General features: G+C 45.8%; 1 protein-coding gene across 1 annotated transcript in view; it reads left to right on the forward strand.

The window, feature by feature from the left end:
* Positions 1-10,429: 10,429 nt before the first annotated feature.
* The window catches only part of LOC138301219 (dual specificity testis-specific protein kinase 1-like), a 239,477-nt gene continuing 230,758 nt past the window's right edge, over positions 10,430-19,148 (forward strand). Inside the window, exon 1 of the mRNA XM_069241461.1 lies at positions 10,430-10,946. The gene's annotated coding sequence lies outside the window, so the exon portion shown is untranslated. The remainder of the gene's footprint in view (positions 10,947-19,148) is intronic.

Genomic DNA, 19,148 nt, shown 5'->3' on the forward strand with positions numbered 1-19,148 from the left:
TGGACTTGGGTGCCGGGTGGCACATTACAGGCCTAATAGCGCTTGTCGCTGGATCTTATGTGATAAGCAGAAAAGCGTCTTTCAGAAGTACTACGAAGATAAAGGCTTAGACTCTGCCTACATTTTGCTTTACTTTAATATGGGGCAGAAGCTGTGTGCTTCCATTGAAAAAGAGTTATTGCATAGCAACTTGTGCTCGGGGGAGAGCTTACGCTCAACACAACAATACAATAGGACTGAGTAGATTATAGTGTCAAGCCAATGATCAAGGCTATGGGCTGGCAGTTGGCCTGATGCAGTTATTGTGAAACACATATGTTAAAACTAGTATGTATTTAACTGTGGATTGTTATTACTCTGTACTAAAGCCAGCAGAGAGGTATTTTGTTAAATAGAGTCACACAGAATACTATAGCACGTAATGGTTTTGGTGTTGGTTTCCCCCTCTGACACACCGTAGGGATGGAAGACTTATTCTTGTTAAGCCATTTATGAGATAGAATATTTTGCTTTGCCAACTATCATTTTGTATATATTTGTGATTCACAATGTGATTGTCTGACACTGTACCTGATGGTTGCCTTGTGGTAAAGTTAATACTCAATACAGTCAGTCTGGGTTGGTTATGGTGACAAGCTAATGATAAAACGGTATACCTGATACTGTTAAAAGACATATTGGCTATCACACTCTTACATGATTTAAATGGGTGCTTTATTACATGTAATTTCAGAGATTACTATAGTAGTTAAGGGTTTTGCTGTTGATTCCCCTCCTCCCGCTGACAAACCCTTAGGGTAGATTTTCAGTGTGATAATACTTGTTAGGACCTTCTGAGTGAGGTACTGCTTTGCTCCCTGAATATTTGTCATTTTATATCTGCAGCATCACATCCGAGCATATGGACACTTCAGTCGCCCTGTGTTGGTTTGGTGTTCAGAAAATGGTAAGGGCTATATGCCTTATTGGTTCACTTTGATAAGTTATCTCAGATTCCATAGGTTTTAATAGGTTTAATCTGTTTATTATGAAATGTTACGATAAAGCCAGTAGTTATTAGGGAAAGCATGAGCTAAAGGCAATATGGTTTTAGGGATGGATTGTTATTCGACTGTGCTGAAGCCTGTAGGCAGGAACTTTGCTACGTGTAATCTCTCAGATTACCAGAGTAGTCAGGGGTTTTGTGTTGGTAACTCACTTGAACAAACCATGGGGATAGATTTGCACTCTGATAATCCTTAATAGGCACTTTTAGAATGGAATTTATATCCTTTTGACAAATGTAATTTTGTGCATATTTGTAATTTTATTATGGATACTGGGTGCTTGTGGTGTGCGAACACCTATGCTTATAACAGTAGGTCTGTTTTTGTTATGAAGATAAGTCAATGATAAACCTATAGACCTCATATGTTCATTGTGAAAGATTATTTCAATTACCATAGGCCTGATCTTTTAACCATTAAAAGTTTTGACAAAGGCTGCCTGATTTATTTATTATGAAATGCATGTTAATGCCACTAAGCCTTTAAGCGTGAATTATTATTGCACCATCTCAAAGCCTACAGATATGCAGTTTGTTAGATGAAATCTCACATATTATGTTTATGGGCAAAGATTTTGGTCTTCATTACCTCTTTGACAAACCTAGGGGCGGGGTAGAAGATTTGCATTGAAATTATTCCTAGTAGAATCTTTGTGGAAGGCCTGACAAGATTAGTTTTCTGCTGAAATCTTGTAATCAAAAAGCAGAACAAATATATACATACTGTGAGAAATTGGGTTTTCAGTAGAGGGGGTGAAACCCTACTCCAGCAACAGCCACAACACTTGTCAGGGTGAGCCACAAAAAGTCACCAAATTAACTTGTGCTTAACCCTCTAGCACCTCAGCATAAAACCATTCAGTTTTAACTTAGAGGCAATGTATAAAGTATTTATGCAGCACTCAAACAGTAATCAAGTGAAAACACCACACAAGAAAAACCTCACACCTCGGAAAATAGAGCCAATTTTAATATATAAAATGATATCTGTGCAACAAAAATCTAAACAGTAGAACAAAAGGTATCCAATTTCAAAGTCTTAAGCAAAAATAGCTCCAAAAAGCACAAATTGCCAACTGGAGTTTTCTGGTCGTGCCGGACAGGGACAAAGTCACAAGTACAAGCTGAGTGCGATAGAACATGGGCTGGGGACAGAACCGGGTTTGGCACACTGGGCAGTGTTGCACGTAGACTGAGATGCGAGGTCCTCCGGTGGGTTGCATCGGTTCTGATGGAGCTGCTGATTAGGTGCTGTGAGGTGCTAAACTGAGATGCGTCACACTGAACCGGTTCCTATAAGGCCACCAATCAGGAGATGCAAGATGCTGCGATGTAAGGTCCTGCATTGAGATGCATCGTGCTACGTAGGTTCTGATGAGGCCACCAATCCGGAAGTGTGATGCGGGGTCCTGCGTTGCATTGTATCAAGATACATTGCGCTGCATCAGTTCTGAGGGAATTCACATTTGGGCCAGCAGGAGTACACTCTGATGGTAGCTCAGGGTTCAGGATCGGTTGTCATTTCTTGGGGATCAGGACTCACTCTAGCAGAGGCAAGCAGCAGTATAGAGGCAGGTACATTTGAGTCTGGGCAGCTAAGCAGATGCACTACAGATCTCTGGAGCTTGTTATGCCACTGTAGCTCAGAAGAGGAGGCCAGTCAGCTAGCCCTTGGAGTCACACTGGTGGTTCTTGGTTCAAGGAGCAGTTCCAGTCTTCCTTCCTCAGGCAGCATGGCAGTCCTTCTCTCAGCAGAGCAGTTCTTGCACCGACGGAGTAGTCCTTCTTCTGCTTCTTCCCCATGTCCAGAAGATGATATAAAGTGTTGGTTTGAGGATCCAATATTTATATGTGATACCAGCTTTGAGGTGGTGGAAACTTATAGACTTCCCCTACACCTGGTTCTGAAATTGTCTTCTTTCCCATGTCCTGGCCCCAGGATGTCTGTAGTCACAAAAGACATGTGTTAAGGTGTGTGTGTGTGTGTGTGTACCACCCAGCCCCCCTTTTGTGACACTTTCTGTGAGGAATATACAAAAGCTAACAGCCAACTACGCTTAGTCATGTGACCCATAGCACAGGCTGTAGTCATCAAATAGGTCAAGAAAATGCCAACTTTCTAAAAATGTCATTTTGAGAATTGTGACTTAAATTTGAACTTTATCATTTAAGATGATCTTAAATTATAATTCTTTAGAGACCAAATAAAACATTCCTGCCTGTTGTCAAGCAAAGGTTATCACTTATTAAATGTAATAATGGAAACCAATGTGATCCTATGGAAGAGGAAGGCTTTGTTGTAGAGAAAAAGGAATTTAAGAGTTTATCACTACCAGCACATGAAAAACCTAGAAGCACATGCCCACCTTTTCAAATACAATGCACCCTGGTTGCCCTCATACCCCTTAGTCTGCATGAGTGTCATTTACATTCTACTTCCATCCTCGACAGCCTACAGCAATGGGTCAGCCCACTTCAGATATTTACTCTCTTGCTGTGTGAGTGAGGGCATTTGCACATCCACCTGAAAGTCAGTGTTCTCTAGTTCCAGGGCTGGTTGTCCTTTCCTGTAGTTTTCCATGTATTCCTTGTACACCTACTATGTATAATGGTATTTGCTATCACAAGCACCTGCCCTGTGTCTCTCTCGCTCACTGTCAATGGCTCATTGTGCCTGTGTTTGCCTACTCCTTTGCCAGTCTGGCTCTCTGCCCTAGTGTTTCCCTGCTTCAGCCTATTTTGGAGTGCTGTTGTACCCGATTACTATGTCTGAACATTCCAACTGATATGCCCGTGAGTACTAGTATGAGTGTGAGTTCCATAAGTGTCATAAGTATCCTTCTTTATATATGTTTTGTGCAGAATGTTCATGCCCTCTACAAATGCACATAACATGTCTCTTGTGCTGGGAGCCAATGAAGAGCTCGCCAATCCTAATGGAGCTACCCTGTATGGCACAGGTCCATATCAAATTAGTGAACAATTCCCCACTTTTTGAAACAAGAATTTTAACATATTTTTATTTACCTTCATATATGTTTTCCCTATATGCTTTCTTTAAGATGATTTATTAACTGATTACCTCTTTAATTCGTTGATGTTATTTGAAAGGGCCATGGTTAGCACCAGTGCATTTAGATGCTGTTGGAGGCGGCACTTTCTGGTTGGCTGAGGAGAGGCCCTAATGAGGCAGGAACTGCCACTCACTTCAGGGGTTGTTAATCACACTCACTGTATGACCTGTGCTCACTCTTGGGAATCTTGGCACTGAGCAGTCAGGCTTATCACAGGGGCAATGTGTAAAGCATTGGCACAGCACTCTCACACAACAAATGTACTGAGTGTCACAAAAGAGACCACACAAGGTGTAGATAAGTAAAGGTTGTATTTAACACACATTAATTAACATAACATGAACCTCATGTATCTCTGGGCATAAATCACATTTGGAAATATCACTAGCAGTACTAGGCCCAACCGAGTTAAAATGACATCAATAATATGTACACTTTGGGAAAGATCCTACTTTACCCCCAGAATCCTCATGGGGTGCAAAACACTGTCAGCACGAGACCCACACAAGCAATTATTCTAATTCAATCCTACACAGTTATAGGGTGCACCCTGGTTCACAACGATAGTGGTAGTTTGTAAAAATGGCTAATTAAAACACTTTTAAATAGCCTCGTGGGCGGGACTCCGTCTGAGTAAAACCAATGTCAAACGTAATACACTCTTTGCAAGAATCAACAAGTAGAGCAATACCGCCGTGCAGTGTTGTTTATCACAGGCAGTTAGTCCCACACACTCACTCAGCACGACAGCCTGTGCTATGGATATCAGCCAGATTTATATGGCCCGCACTCGCACACACACGCACACACAGCACTCTAATGCGGGGCACTGATAGCCGACTGGTCAGTAGATATTGTACTCACAGACTCCTCCGCCCTTCAGCCAACCTCGACTACCCCACCCCTCCACAGATTGAAGTTGAAAGTTAAAGGAAACTGCCCCCTCTACCCCGTCAACTTCCACACCCCAGGGGAATAGTTAGGAGATAGATAACAGGTGGTTTCAGGCAGCAATCGATAAATGGAGGTTAGGCCACCATGCCTAAAGGCACGTGCCTAGTTCTACGAGGCACAAGGGGGTTGGGGGCCACCACATCTTGGGACTTGCTTCCGATCGCTCTCAGAAGCGTTCTGTAGCCCACTCACTTACTCTCACCATTAACAGGGAGTTGTCGGCCCTGCGTGAGGACATAGCAGTTGGTCTGCCACACTGAGGGCATCGAAAGGAGCAATCAGTGAGGTATAGAAGAAGTAAGGGAGCCTCCCGGAAGGAGGAGGCGTCCTGTAGGACACAAGTTGAACAAGTCACACCCAGGGCAATCCTGGCACTCCAGGACACGAGTTTGCTCCCCTGCGCCACCCTGGAAATGAGGCACAATGTTGGGAGCACAATGGTAGAAGTTGCACCAGTCAGGTCTGATCGCTCACAATGCAGAACAACAAATTCGGCACCTCCTTGGAAATGAGGTACAACGTTTGGTGCGAAGCGAGATGAGTCGCACCAGACAAATCTGGTCACACAAACAAAGAGTTATAAATTCCATATCTCCCTGGAAATGAGGCACAACGTCTGGTGCGCAGTGACTTGGGTCACACCAGAAAAATCCGATCACACAAACAAAGAGTTACCAATTCTGTACCACCTACCTGGAAATAAAGCACAACGTCTGGTGCATGGTAACTTGAGTCCCACCAGACAATTCCAGCCACACAAGCGAAGAGTTACCAACTCCGAACCTCCCTGGAAATGAGGGACAACGTCTGGTGAGCAGTGACTTGAGTTGGACCAGACAAATCAGGTCACACACACAGACACAAGTTGAGCAGGGCTACACAAGGTAGAATGCGGCACTGCTATGGGTACACCCCACCTTTGAGGATTGCAGCCTGTAACTTTGGGCACCTCACGCAATGAGCATGCAGTTGGCATGTTGCATGAGAGAAATGCAGCCCCATTGACAAAGTTGGTCATGTGGGATCCTGCAACCGGAGAATCTGCTAACCACCAAGATGTTTATCCGTCTCGAGGCACCACAGTGGAGGGCCACACTCTTTAAATGTGGGCAGTTCCTTCGGGGATCCCACTAAGCAATCCGGTCTCCAGGCACAATACTTGATTCCACACTCACACCGCTTCTACAAGGTGGGCCAGCAGAGGATGTGGGCACTTAAGAGGGCACTGTTCTCCGGGTGTCACAGGTAGAAGGTGTGGGTCTCTCGCAGGAGGTCTTTGATGTTCCTGGAACCTCCGTCAGAGAACAGGGGGCAAGCCAAAAAGCCCTTGGAGAGCACACTTCTGGGTGCCACACAGCAGCACGTAGTCAGCCCAGGCCAGCCACTATTAAGGAAGGGTACGTGGTCCCTCCCAATGGCAGTAATCCTGCTCCTGCACAAGAGATTCCTCTGACCGTGTGCACCACGCAGTCCAATATCTCTGATGCTGGGTCCCACAAGCGTATCTCTCTTTTGCTGAAGTGTGGCACCAGTAGTTATAGTGTAGTGTGCCTTTGAAGTTGGGGGTGGTTCAGAGGGTCCCCCTTTGAACCACATATGTCTCCTCTAAGTGTCAGTCCTGTCTGCCATGGGACCGTGGAATGCAGATTTTAATCTTTAGTGGAGCCGTGATCTGGCTCCCAGATGCCAACTGTCAAAACATCTCCCTCCAAATCTATCTAGCCGAGCCCTCAAATGGCAGAGCTCTGTTGTGCCAGTTGCATGACCATACAGTGTATAGCTGTCTCTGGGGAATGCACAGATGTGCTCCCCCAGCTTCCAATGTGGACTAGAGTCAAATTAAAAGGCACACTTTCTAAAATTGGCATTTCTAAGTTGTTATTGACAAAACAATCTTTACCACAGGAAGGGGTTTGTCAGGACAAATCCAATGATAGGAAACATTATGAGGCTGCATTTCCACTATTGCAGCTTGGAGTAATTGTAAACTTCCCCCATGTTAACCTATGGGCAAAGCAACTCTCATAGGTAGTGAAAATGCACATGGGTATTCTTCACTCCCTGAGCATACGTGCCCTTGCGCACATTTTTAAGAACACCATAGGTGCAAGTGCACGCACACAGGCCTGCTATGACAGGCTGGACACATGTTTAAGAACACTAAAGGTGCAGGTGTGCACACACAGGCCGGCGCCACTTACTAACATATGTAGGAAAGACGCATGCACTTTCACACTGTACTTACAGTGGGCAAGTGCCCATGGCCCTAAAGACACTGGATAGAGATTTAGCAAAACCTATGGGAAGAGCCGATCCCCTAGGTAGGGAAAACGCATGTGGGAGTTCTTCACTACCAAGGAAGGGGGCACACATGTGTACCTGCCCAGCCTTTGGTCTACCACCTGCTTTGCCCTTCAGGGGGTGCTCTAGGAGTAGGGAAGAGCCCACTCAGAATTTGCTATGGAGTTAGATGTGCCAGCCTGAGCACAGGTAAAACTGCGCCTCCACAGGCCTACATTGTCAGGCCAGATACATACTTGATAGGCTATTCTGGTGGGTGGCACGCTCAGTGCAATGTCCCACTAGCAGCCAGGGCAGTACCTGCCCTGGTTATGTGGTGTACCTTTTTACAGGGCACTCCTGGGTGCAGCACCTGAACCAATCACATAAGCTCCCCTTGCTGGGGAAGTACCCAGACTCTTTAGACCATGTAAACAGAGTCAGAAAAAACACAGGAGGAAAAATCAAAAAAGTTTCAGGGAACTCTCCTAAGAAGTGTCATGTCCAACAGATGCTTATCCTTCTTCAACAGTTTCAATCTTTTCAAATGCCTTTTTCTGTAGGTTAATATATCTGTCTTGGAAGAGTCCAGTTTTAGGTGGTTATTTATTATTGACTGATTAACAGCTCAGACGTAGAGGTCTTGCCCGGAGGCATTAAAGACCATGAGGTTGTCTAGATTTAGGATGATCTGGCTGTTGTTAGTGTCAAAGCTAGACTCGAAATCACAACCAGTGACTGGTATGGGGATAAGGGCTCTTAGTTGGATTATTGCAGCACATTCAGCTGTGAAAGCAGCCCCAACAGCTTACCTGGTAAATGCCAGAATGACAGTCCAGCACTGTCTAGCATAGCTGTAGCAGCATAAATTGTAAAGCCGATGAGACTGAGAAATGGCCTGTTGTAGGTGTTGACGAGGAGAGGTAAGATATTCGAGCTTTGACAGCATTTACAAGCTGTGTTTGTTAGGCATGTAAGAGGAAAGCCAGTCTGGAATTGTTCCTTTGATGCTAAGTCTTTCTAACCTCAGTACACGTAGATGGTAGTGCATTGTATTAGATGCTGAGAGCAGATCCAATCGAAGAATAGTAAAAACACCATTTCTGTCCAATGCGGTCTTCAGGTCGTCGTAGGTGGAACTCTTGTACTTCACTGATGACCTGATGGACATATTGAGGCTGGAGAGGTAGGTACCTGAGGTTAACTAGTTGTTGGCAATGGTCCTTTGACAGATGGCAACAGTTATTTAGAATATGATGTCCTTGAAGGGTTGAGAAGAGCAGTGGTCTGTTTACTCTGATCAGTTCATTGAATTCAAAGTCTGCGAATTGGCTGAACGAGTCTAGAGTCCGTTGTATGTCAGTGGTTGTTTTCCTTTACTTTTTGACATGAATGGACATGATGAGAGGTCTCCTGTCCCTAAGCTGATCTAACAGCATTTTTGCCTCTGAAATTAAGTGATCTGCAATACAGTTATGGAAGGCTGGTAAATGGTGTCGGCTGTACGAAGATGTACTCTGTGCTGCTGAATTCTGCTCCTTGGCTGGGCATTTGCATAGGAAATGTGCTTGGAATAGTGACAATAGACACAGTCTGATGTGTTTGCTGTAAGATTTCTTCCATTGATGTTGGAATACAAAAAAAATCAGATTTGATATTTATCTCTTTGTTGAGTAGGTCTCTTTGGCTGATGATATGGGCACATAGATATCTTGAAGAGAATACATATGCCCAAGTCTGTGGGAAGCCTTTGGTAGAGATGATCTGTACCTGGTGTATGATCTGGAGGTGTGATTGCTGGTAGACCGGAGGAGTCGAGTGCTTCAGTGAGTGAGTTTGTTCCACTTTTTATAGATGGCATTGTGGGTTACTGTTCATGTATGGGATGTTTTGTGGGGGTGCTTCAATGCAGGAAATGAGGTGGTGGTCTCTCCAGCTGAGTCCACAGTTTTCTCCTGCTGTGGTGAATCAGGAGGTCTTTGATGGGAAGTTACACACGTGGACATTTTTCTCCAGAGGGGTTCCCTCATGGATCACTTTTAGGTGACATGTCGCCTCCCAGAAGGTTTTAGTGATGAACAACAAGTCTATTTTTTAGTCTGACATCACGTTGTAGATATATGGTTTGCTTTTATTCATCAATCAAGGGTTGATCCTGAGATGGCTCAGAACAAGCGGGTAAAGACCCTAGGTTATAGGAGAAAGAAGAAAGTTGTACAGAAGTGACACTGCAGTGGTGGAGATGTGGCCTGAGGAGAGTGAAAGAGGAGCAGAGATCGAACATGAAAATGGGGGCGGGGGTTATGTTAGTTAGGGCTGAAAGGCCATTACTTATTGAAATACTTTGGCAACAATACTTTATGTGGTGAACTAGTCAGTTGGTGAAGTTGATACGTTCCCCAGTAATGACTACAGACCGTGCTCCTTACTTCCTTCTGTGCTACTGTTCAATGCGCTATTTTCCATACAGTATTATTCAATAAGATATCTTTAGTAATATATTCGTGTAAACACCAAACCTGGACGGAGTTCGAGGAGAATGACAGTCGACCAACACCTAGAGACAGGTGAGTGCGCTTTACACGTGTAAACACGCACTCGAAAATGACAATGTATTAAACAATTCAATATAACAAAAGCCTGCTTTCTTCCTATATATGAAAAGAAAGTACATATCTGAAAGTGTAATGAGGGGCTCACAGTGAACCGCCGGACTACGTGTACCAGAATGCACTGGTGATAGCTGAGCTGGTTGCTGTCTGAAAGGTCCTGGTGCTAGGCGTCTGCTGGGCACTGGTACCGCCTCAGCCAGGGATGCTGGTGACAGCGCCAGGGCCGCTGGCCTCCTCTCTTCCCAGTCGCAGGAGGGGGTTCTAGGACAACCCATGGTAGAAGCTGAAACGGGAATCCCGGGAGCCGGAGGAAACAGCTTGGGCAGCGCCTCCCGAGGGGAGATCCGGCGGCTGAGCTGGGAGCGTGGGGAGGCGGGAGACAGGTCGCTTCGACTTCACCTGCGGACACCGGAGCAGCTGAGCCAGCGAGGGAGGGGCGGAGCCCGACGCAGCGGGAGCTAGGCAGGCAGGGCGTGAGGGAAGGACAGACAGCAGGCACAGCTCCCTGCGCAGCGAAGAACATTAACAGGCGAGCAGCACAAGAGCCACCCGTGACTGGTACAGCCCCCTCTGAGGATAAAGGAGCTGTCAGAGGGCGGGAGAGAGCTGCACAGACCCTCACAGGGGGTGAAAAACTTCTACTGATCCCAGTGCCACCGTGAGAGGGGAGGAAAGACCGACCGACGCAGTGTGGACTCCGACTGAGCCAAGGGCAGCCGTGGGACGGGGCAAAGGACAGACAGACAGACTGACCTGGTACTGAACCTCACCAGAGCGGAGGAGAGGCAGACCGACGGACGGTAAAAGGAACCCCCTGGCGAAGTTCACTAGGCGGGGAGAGGGGCGGCTATCCGAAGGGGTCAGAGCACCTGCTGGTGCCGAGATCGGCAGGGATAGGGCAGGAAGGTGAAACAGTCGGACGCCGTCGACAGAACTACGAGCTGGAATATCTCTGAGCATCTGTGCCCCCAGGAAGAGCAGGTGAGTGCCATGCCTGTTGTCGAGTCCAGAGCACCTCACAGTATCTGGGACTGTTTCAGTGTCTCTTAACTACTCCGTAAAGTATCGTGTATAAGCGACGCGACTGTAGTAGTATGGTGCCTCTTGTGTACTCCTGTTGCTACTGATATCACCCTCAGTGGTGTTACAAAACCTTCGAGGGTCCCCCTGCAAGGAATGCTGAGGGGGGCTCGCACAATGCCCATTCCCACGCAGCTGCCAACCACCCTGTAGAAAGAAGTACACCACCTTAGCCCCCTTCACCCGCCTGACTTTAGCAGGAGTTTCCATGATACGAGAACAGTTATCCTTGTAGAATGAGCATCCTCTGCACACATGCACTCTAAAAAACCAAGTTGTTTTCGTATTTGTTCATTTTAATGTTATTAGTTTTATTAAAACAAAATCAAACCTTAGGGGCTGAGTGAATGTTCCCTCTACTAACGTTTAAATAAGGGAGTAGGTTTGTAAAGGACAAAATAAATCTAGCCATCAAAAGGTGAAGATTAAGTTTATTGTTTGGCACAACAAGTTAATCTACCATAAATTCGCAGAGCTCCCATTCTATGAGCATGGCAGTTCCCTTTTCCATTTAAGAATAAGTTCCGAGGTTTAGCATCAGTTTATTTGTGACTCGTGTGCCCCCTCAAATTCACTTCTAGGCACACCACTGATAGTCTGACTAGTGGTATTTTAAACATTGCATATAATAAAAATACACAGAGAAAACAATGCAGATGAATGTGACGGCCTAGGCAGACATTGGGTAACAAACAGGGCTACTAGAATTATGTGATTCTGCAGCCGCCTCATTTTCCACATTATTATGGATTTGCCACATAACTCATCATATGCTGCATAAGCTACATGCGTTAGCAAAAACATGTTTCCAGCTCAAATGGATCAAAGGTTACTAAAATCTCAGTTAGACATGTTGCTGCGCAGTGGAAGGCCCTATGCAAAGGTTGACTTTGCCCACGTGGTGTTCATGTGTTAAAAATGACAAAATTCTGGATTCATACTATCACAAAATGAGTCACGTAATATGACTTTTTTGCTACATAATTTAAGCAACCCTGCCGCATAATTTCATGCTTTCATGCTGCACATTTCCAGTGGCCCTGGCCACAAATTTAAATTACTCGTTGGGGGGTTCACATTCAGTAAGAGATGCTGTTGCTGGTTCAATGCATCTGCCTGGATTAAAATAAATCACATGTCCTTAGGGAATCCCGTTTGTTAGTTTGCTGCATCTGCAAGGGACACCATGCCTACATTGAACTGTGTCAAACAGGGCTAACATGTTTTAAGTCTGTGTGTGACATTTCATTGTTTGCAGCAGATAATGTGTGACATTTTCAGGCCTCATATGTGACACTCTGAGTGACACCTTAGGGAAAACTTTATCTTTGCAGATAATATTAATGCACCCATAATAGGAATTTTCACTGAGGCACGTTCCAAGACCCATTGATTTCACTTTGGTCTATACAAAAAACACACAATACACTTGTAAATATTACAGTAAAGCTGGTCACGTTCGTTTTTCAATTCTGTGCTTTTATGGTACATACTGCTCAATTATTTTTAAACTGTATGTATTGCATATTGCTTTTAACTTATGCTGGAAGGAAAGAAGAACTCCGGGGTCCCATCCAGATACTTTCATAGAAACATTCACTTACAATGATTAGCATTTGATGTCCTTGCCAGTGTTTTCCCCTAATGAGCACATACTTTAAACAATTCATGTAAAATGAAAATCCTTAAAAATGTGTTCTACAGCAGCCGCAACAACCCTTGACTGGTAACTTAAGTTAACAAAGCCAGGCCATGTTAAAATGAAAACAGGTGATTTCATATAAAGTTCTACTTAAGAATCAAGGGCAGGCCTTTGCAGAATCTGAAAATGTGAAGAGCGGGCAGGCATTCTTCTCTGGGAAAAGTAGCAACCTCAGTGCTTGTAGGAAAGTACCATCTTGCCTGGCATGTTACCCCCATCTTTCACTGTATATATGTTGTTTTAGTTGTATGTGTCACTGGGACCCTGGTAACCCAGGGCCCCAGTGCTCATAAGTGTGCCTGAATGTGTTACCTGTGTAGTGACTAACTGTCTCACTGAGGCTCTGCTAATCAGAACCTCAGTGGTTATGCTCTCTCATTTCTTTCCAAATTGTCACTAACAGGCTAGTGACCATTTTTACCAATTTACATTGGCTTACTGGAACACCCTTATAATTCCCTAGTATATGGTACTAAGGTACCCAGGGTATTGGGGTTCCAGGAGATCCCTATGGGCTGCAGCATTTCTTTTGCCACCCATAGGGAGCTCTGACAATTCTTACACAGGCCTGCCACTGCAGCCTGAGTGAAATAACGTCCACGTTATTTCACAGTCATTTTACACTGCACTTAAGTAACTTATAAGTCACCTATATGTCTAACCTTTACCTGGTAAAGGTTAGGTGCAAAGTTACTTAGTGTGAGGGCACCCTGGCACTAGCCAAGGTGCCCCCACATTGTTCAGAGCCAATTCCCTGGACTTTGTGAGTGCGGGGACACCATTACACGCGTGCACTACATATAGGTCACTACCTATATGTAGCTTCACCATGGTAACTCCGAATATGGCCATGTAACATGTCTATGATCATGGAATTGCCCCCTCTATACCATCCTGGCATAGTTGGCACAATCCCATGATCCCAGTGGTCTGTAGCACAGACCCTGGTACTGCCAAACTGCCCTTCCTGGGGTTTCACTGCAGCTGCTGCTGCTGCCAACCCCTCAGACAGGCAGCTGCCCTCCTGGGGTCCAGCCAGGCCTGGCCCAGGATGGCAGAACAAAGAACTTCCTCTGAGAGAGGGTGTGACACCCTCTCCCTTTGGAAAATGGTGTGAAGGCAGGGGAGGAGTAGCCTCCCCCCAGCCTCTGGAAATGCTTTCTTGGGCACAGATGTGCCCAATTCTGCATAAGCCAGTCTACACCGGTTCAGGGACCCCTTAGCCCCTGCTCTGGCGTGAAACTGGACAAAGGAAAGGGGAGTGACCACTCCCCTGACCTGCACCTCCCCTGGGAGGTGTCCAGAGCTCCTCCAGTGTGCTCCAGACCTCTGCCATCTTGGAAACAGAGGTGCTGCTGGCACACTGGACTGCTCTGAGTGGCCAGTGCCACCAGGTGACGTCAGAGACTCCTGCTGATAGGCTCCTTCAGGTGTTAGTAGCCTATCCTCTCTCCTAGGTAGCCAAACCCTCTTTTCTGGCTATTTAGGGTCTCTGTCTCTGGGGAAACTTTAGATAACGAATGCATGAGCTCAGCCGAGTCCCTCTGCATCTCTCTCTTCACCTTCTGATAAGGAAACGACCGCTGACCGCGCTGGAAGCCTGCAAACCTGCAACATAGTAGCAAAGACGACTACTGCAACTCTGTAACGCTGATCCTGCCGCCTTCTCGACTGTTTTCCTGCTTGTGCATGCTGTGGGGGTAGCCTGCCTCCTCTCTGCACCAGAAGCTCCGAAGAAATCTCCCGTGGGTCGACGGAATCTTCCCCCTGCAACCGCAGGCACCAAAAAGCTGCATTACCGGTCCCTTGGGTCTCCTCTAAGCACGACGAGTGAGGTCCCTCGAATCCAGCGACTCTGTCCAAGTGACCCCCACAGTCCAGTGACTCTTCAGCCCAAGTTTGGTGGAGGTAAGTCCTTGCCTCACCTCGCTGGGCTGCATTGCTGGGAACCGCAACTTTGCAGCTACTCCGGCCCCTGTGCACTTCCGGCGGAAATCCTTTGTGCACAGCCAAGCCTGGGTCCACGGCACTCTAACCTGCATTGCACGACTTTCTAAGTTGGTCTCCGGCGACGTGAGACTCCTTTGTGCAACTTCGGCGAGCACCGTTTCACGCATCCTCGTAGTGCCTGTTTCTGGCACTTCTCCGGGTGCTACCTGCTTCAGTGAGGGCTCTTTGTCTTGCTCGACGTCCCCTCTCTCTGCAGGTCCAATTTGCGACCTCCTGGTCCCTCCTGGGCCCCAGCAGCGTCCAAAAACGCCAAACGTACGATGTGCGTCTAGAAAGGCTTGTTGGCGTCCTTTCGGCGGGAAAACACTTCTGCACGACTCTCCAAGGCGAGAGGGATCCGTCCACCAAAGGGGAAGTCTCTAGCCCTTTTCGTTCCTGCAGAAACCTCAGCTTCTTCTGTCCAGTCGAAGCTTCTTTGCACCCGCAGCTGGCATTTCCTGGGCATCTGCCCATCTCCGACTTGCTTGTGACTTTTGGATTTGGTCCCCTTGTTCCACAGATACCCTAGATTGGAAATCCACAGTTGTTGCATTGCTGGTTTGTGTCTTTCCTGCATTATTCCTCTAACACGACTCTTTTGTCCTTAGGGGAACTTTAGTGCACTTTGCACTCACTTTTCAGGGTCTTGGGGAGGGTTATTTTGCTAACTCTCACTATTTTCTAATAGTCCCAGCGACCCTCTACAAGGTCACATAGGTTTGGGGTCCATTCGTGGTTCGCATTCCACTTTTGGAGTATATGGTTTGTGTTGCCCCTATCCCTATGTTTCCCCATTGCATCCTATTGTAACTATACATTGTTTGCACTGTTTTCTAAGACTATACTGCATATTTTTGCTATTGTGTATATTTCCTATCCTCTCACTGAGGGTACACTCTAAGATACTTTGGCATATTGTCATAAAAGTAAAGTACCTTTATTTTTAGTATAACTGTGTATTGTGTTTTCTTATGATATTGTGCATATGACACTAAGTGGTACTGTAGTAGCTTCACACGTCTCCTAGTTCAGCCTAAGCTGCTCTGCTAAGCTACCATTATCTATCAGCCTAAGCTGCTAGACACCCTATACACTAATAAGGGATAACTGGGCCTGGTGCAAGGTGCAAGTACCCCTTGGTACTCACTACAAGCCAGTCCAGCCTCCTACAGTGCTCTATCAAAGTTGCTGTCTCAGGGGTCTCCACCCACTCTTGTAAGGTGCCTGGCACAGTCGGATTCAGGAGAAACAAATATTTTCTTTGCATTCCTGGGTTAGCGAGGTGTCACCTCAGAGCATGGTGCTCACTGCATCTGCTGGAAAGAAAGACACTTTGCACAGTTAAGCTGGGGAGGTCCCCTTCATGTACAGAATACTGACCCCCCCACCCGCGTATCTCAGGTCTGACAACCCCATAGTGTGTTGGTGCCATTATTAATGCCAAACTGGGCTACGACAAGTGCATTTAACCTATTGATGATCACTAGCTGCTGCGCCTCCCTTCTCCCCACCAAATGCTTGTTAGTGGCCTCAGTTATAAAGTTGAAATCTCCCCTGTGCTGAAAAGCCAATGTGCTCCAGCAGAGTTTAAAACACCATGGCCCTGATTACTAGTGACCCAAGTGGGATGCAGTAACACTCGCATCCGATGAAAATTCAACACCAAGGTGTTTGGAATTTTTCAAATGCAATACTTCTTGTATATTGTGAGTTTTTAGGGGCTCGAATTCAGATTGGGGTCATAATGCACAAAAATCCATGTCACGGTAATGTGCACTTTTCCCCATTCAATTTCTGACAGGTTTGACCTTTCAAAATGTAATGAAGGATAAGGTCTTAATTGCACCAGTAATTACTAGGTGTGGTAAATTCTATTTAACTTGGAATTCCAATATCTGCTTTTTATTTCTGATCCCTGTCTAATTGAACCAAAGTTGACAAAAGCCAATAAGTGTGAATTGTGTATAGTAATTGTGCACAGATACACAATGCCCATGGACACAATGAGTTGTGTTTTCAAATAGCGTCATTTGCATGTCAGCTGTTTCTAAAGCTATATTAGATGCTACTATACCTGATTTATTAGTATTCAATTCACTAATTGCAGGAGGATGGAAGGCTGAGTCGACTTTGCCTGCATTTGAACTTGTGATCTGCAGATCACTGTGAATGTCACTGCGGAGCATTCAGCTCATTGAGCCACACTGATTGCATGACACATACATGAAAATAAGCAGACAGAGCAACACGAGTAGCGATATCCTTGTAAACTCACAGACTAACAAACCCACGGTCACTCACACACAGATCTACAGACACTCACACACAGATCTACAGACAATCAGGCACCTACCCACACACCAGCCTGCATAGACCCATGTACACGGACTGCCTGACATGCTTTGTCCTCCTCACACAGAGCCAAGCAACAGATGTAATTTTATGTCTGGTGCTGGTCTAGCACTCTTTGCCTCTAGAAGGCCCGCTCAAAGCAAGCACTAGATGTGACAGGAGAGCAGAAAGGATGTATCAAGAGTCAGAAAGAGGAAGCTGTCTTGTGAACTGAGTGATCTCCCCCCCAAACTGCTGTAGTCCGTAGTTGACCTGTACCTCTGTTTGGTAAGGAGCTGCTGCTGACAGTAGAGGAAACTAGGGAGAAATAGAGGACAGGAAGTATAAACCAAGAGGTGAGAAGGGTTGTGGAATCTGGCAGTCGTGCGATGCTGCGTGTGTGGGGGGGGGGGAATGGAGTGGGAGTTATTGGGGGGGGGATTAAAATAAAAATAAAAAAAGTACCTGTGTCGCCGCTTTCAGTACTCCACTGCTCCTCTTTTTTCTGCCTGCAGGCACAGGCTCCCAGTCTGCCCTGCGCCAGTCCTGAAGCTGCTTAGAGCAGCGTCGGGATTGGCTGGGAGCCTGTGCAGGCTTTCACAGTTGCTGGGCTGCAGAGAGCCTACAGCGCATGTGTGTTTGGCCGACCTGAGATGGCCGGCCAAACATACATGCACAGTGAGGGGGGTGCCATGCACTTCCCCCTCAGTGCACGTCAGCCCCGTGGCCCCGCCCCGTTTCCTCCAAAACAATAATAAAGTTTATTATCATTTTTGTGGAAAAGGTTTGCCGCTGCAGGCAGGGGGGGCGACGCTCCTCCACCCTTATGGAGGAGTCGCCCCTGGAATCCGGGCCTGTTGGTGGGTTGGGAATCATAGTACATAGTTAATAAAATGATGCCTGAGTCAGCTAGATACCCATGTCCACAAAGCAGCATACTGCTGCTCATACACAGTTGACAAACGTACAGGTATAACTGCAGTCCCACAGCACATTGAGACAGCTTACATGCAGGCACACGTGGACAGACGCACAGGAACAGGGATGGATGTGTGGACAGAGATTTCCTACCCGCTTCATCTTCAGTACTTTTGATCGTGAAATAAAAAATAAGGTAGAGAAATGATTGATGTCAATGTTTATTCAAACTTTGGCATCCCCATTGAGAAATTATTAATTCTACATGATAGAATACTTCATTCTTAATTGCAGTTCAACACTACCCTCTCTTGGAATTACATCTGTTGGTAGAAAAGCAGCAGTCCCTGCTTATCCATTCCAATATTGGCCTTTTTAACATATTCCTAAATAACACCACGTATCCAGGCCTGCAGAAAGCACTTGTTTGGTGAATTAAAGCCCACGATCCAGAATATGGTGCCCGGAACCCATGGAGCTATTTAGTAAGATGTTTATTTTGTTTTCGTTCCTTCCAAACATAAATAATGATTTGTTGCATCTAACAACAAGATGAAAAAACAGAAGAACATGAATGTAATTATTTTGACTTCTTTGACTGTTGCAAACATATATTTGCTGACATAATCCTGCCTTCAAAGAATTCGAATGTTTTTGACATTTTCAATAAAGCAGAAAAATCATCAGGTAGACCTACTATTTTTATTCTTGGTATTGTGTTTAGATACCAGCATCTATTTATTTGTACGTGCAATAAACCGTTGTAATGTGATGGGAGGTTTAACACTGAGACAGCCAATTTGAAATTGCAGATGCTCCTATCAGTAAGTAGTCATCGATATGGGTCAAATACCTTTTACAACAAACGCCCAATACAATATGCTTGCGGTACAGACTGTCCTTTAGTTCGACCAGCAACTGTGGGTCACAAATGAAAACACCAAAAATATCTACTAGCATGTGGGAAATCTAAGCTCCATTCCTGGCCCATGATGCTAGCAGATGTGTATCTCTCAACCAATCTCAAAGTAATTCTACTCTCTAAGTCCTTAGTTAGACCTTATGCTTTATTTGCAGTAATTTGCTGGGAATGGTACATACACCATTAAATCCAACCAAAAAACTCTCTCCGACTTTTAGCACCGGGCCGTACCATGATGCAC

The sequence above is a fragment of the Pleurodeles waltl genome, chromosome 6, assembly GCF_031143425.1.
Source record: "Pleurodeles waltl isolate 20211129_DDA chromosome 6, aPleWal1.hap1.20221129, whole genome shotgun sequence".
NCBI classification, from domain to species: Eukaryota; Metazoa; Chordata; class Amphibia; order Caudata; family Salamandridae; genus Pleurodeles; species Pleurodeles waltl.